We start from the raw sequence: 2,799 nt of genomic DNA, 5'->3' as shown, positions 1-2,799 counted from the left end.
CTCTTGCTGTTTTCTAACCATGGTGTCAGATGATGGAGGGGCTGGAACCTACAAGAACAATGAGACTCTTTGAGGCTCCCGGTGCAGTTTGTATTAAGCTGTTTAAAGCTGTCCTAAACATTCAAGTGTGGTTTTATTACATACTAAAGCCATGGAGAGCTCTATTCCCTACCCATTCCCTGCCATGATGCTCTGTCTCAGCACAGGCCCAAAGCGACAGGGCCAAGTGACCATGGACTGAGACACCTGAAAATGCGAGCCAAAATAAACTTTCCTCCATTTATCTCAAGTATCTGTTACTAGCACATGTAACATCAGCTCTTGGTCATACTGCTCTGCATCACTCCAGCTCCCCAAACACATGTAGAATGCAGCTCTTACCTTCCCAACAAAATCTTCTCTACATAGTATCACCTGCACAGCCTCATCAATGTCTTCTCTAGCTAATACCTAAAATTACAGAATTGATGATTAGGATGGAAATCCTGAAGAAAAGCCAGAATGACAAATCCCAGTGTAATTAACAGTGTTGTGCAAATCCTAATGCCTGTATCTCAAAGCATAGTTTGTAACTTTTTTTTTTGGTGGGGGGGACTGGGGTTTGAAATCAGGACCTCATGCTTGCTAACTGTAACTGTTTTATTATGGAAAAACCATTAAAAAATTTCAAAAACCATTCTCCATGAACCCATCTCCTAAATTCAACAATTATCAACTCAATCTCAATATAATTATCAACTAAATCCCTATTCATTTTTCTACCCTCCATCCAGACTACTTTGAAACAAATCCCTGACATCATATCATTAAATCATATTTTGTTAAAGTACCTAGAAGTTTACAATTAATGGGATTCTATATAAAATGAGTTCTCTTTCCAGGCATTCATTCAATAGGTATATATATTTCAAAAGGCCCTTGAAGTTTTCTGCCTCCTGCTATGTCTCTTCCTAAATCAAAACTACAGGAAGCTCAATTTAGCACAACTGGTCCAGTCTGGGGTCTAGTTAATGGCAGCTCCTAACTTCTTTCAGTTATCGTCTCAGATATAAGGGCTTGCTGTTTTCACTTGAGTTTGGGGAAATCTGATGCACTAACTCCTCACTATAGCAGTTTTTCAGTTGGCTTGCTATGAACCGATTTCCAGTTTTGATTCTTATATGACTAAGGAGAAACAAATGGGGTCCAGCCTGGTGACCATGCTACTATAATCCCAGCACTCTGGAGGATGAGGCAGAAGGATTCCAGGTTGGTGCCAGCCTGGGCTACATAGTGAGTTCAAGGCTAGCCTGAGCTACATAGTAAGTATTTTATTAAAAATTAAAAATTATTTTTTAAATAAATTTTTTAAAAAAGGGTGTGCAAGTGTGTGATGTTTCCTGGAGCTTTTTATTTGAACGAGGCAAATCATTTGATCCCACAAAACAAGGAAACTTTCTTTAGGAGCAAACCCAGGCCTGGCAGCTCCAGTAGGATGAGCTTGGGATGCTGGCCCACACCCTCCGTGCCCTGTCCCTCAGGCTGGGACAGGTGACATTCACCATGCCCTTAGCCAAATGTGAGCCCAGGCCATTCCCATTCAACCAGTTCTTTTTTTGTTTTGTTTTGGGTTTTTGTTTGTTTTTGTTTTGGGCAGGACTGGGGTTTAAACTCAGGGCTACGTGCTTGCAAAGCACTCGCTCTACCGCTTGAGCCACACCTCCAGTCTTTTTTGCTCTGATTATTTTGCAGATAGGGTCTGCTGAACTATTTGCTCAGGCTGGCTTCGAATCTCGACTCTCCAGATCTCAGCCTCCCGAGTAGCTGTGGTTACAGCCGTGAGCCACCAGCAAAACCAGATGTTTTGTGCGCCTAGCCTGCGCACGAAACTCCCACAACCGTTGGGTTCTGGGAGTCCAGGAGTGGGTGATTAGCCCAACAGTGTCTACAAGTGTCTAACGGAGGGCTCTTACCTCCATTAAAGGAACAGTCGGGGACTCTGGCCATTCTTTCCATTTCTCTGGCCTGAAATATTCACCACAGTTGGACGTTTTCGTGACAGCCATAGATAACAGAATCCCTGTGGGAAGAGAGGTAAACGTGAAGTGACTTGGTGAGCCTTCTCAGGGGGAAAGGCCAGCTTTGAGCTCAGGACGCTGTCTGGATTTTCGTTCGCCGCTTTCTAGTCGTCAAACAACAGACTTGACCCTCGCAATTCCAAACGGGGACGACTGGCCCCCTTCCGTGCTGTCCTGGGGACAAAGCAGGTCGTTCCCCGCGGATCACGGCTGTCACCGGGAGGGTCACCGCTCATGGTGCCAAGGCCCCGCGGAGGCCTTCGGGGTGGGCGGTGCCTCGCGTTCCGCGTCGTTACCCAGTGCGGTGTCTGCGGGCTGTGTTTCCATGCGCCGCTGGGGCCGAGGGGCTGATCCTCTGCTTCCCTTCCTTCGCAGTTTTTGTTTTTGCGGTACTGAGGCTCGAACTCAGGGCCTTCTCTTCGAGCCACTCCGCCAGCTCTAATTTTGTGATGGGTATTTTTGAGACAGAGTCTCACGCACTATTTTCCTGGGCTGGCTTCGAACCGCGATCCTCCTGATCTCGGCCTCCTGAATAGCTAGGGTTACAGGTGTGAGCCACCGGCGCCCAGCCCTTTGGAGGTTTTTGCTTTGTTTTCGCTTTCATTTTTAAAATAAGGGCAAGTTAATACGACAGAATACTGTTATCGGGAAGATTGAGATGGATCTTGTTTGCATTCTGATTCAATTGAGACAATAAGGAAAAAAGTATACTATCAAGGAATTATTAATATTTTAAGGTTGG

This window comes from Castor canadensis, chromosome 12 (assembly GCF_047511655.1).
Source record: "Castor canadensis chromosome 12, mCasCan1.hap1v2, whole genome shotgun sequence".
Taxonomy (NCBI): Eukaryota; Metazoa; Chordata; class Mammalia; order Rodentia; family Castoridae; genus Castor; species Castor canadensis.
The sequence above is the reverse complement of the archived record's forward strand: the minus strand, read 5'-3'. Positions refer to the sequence as shown.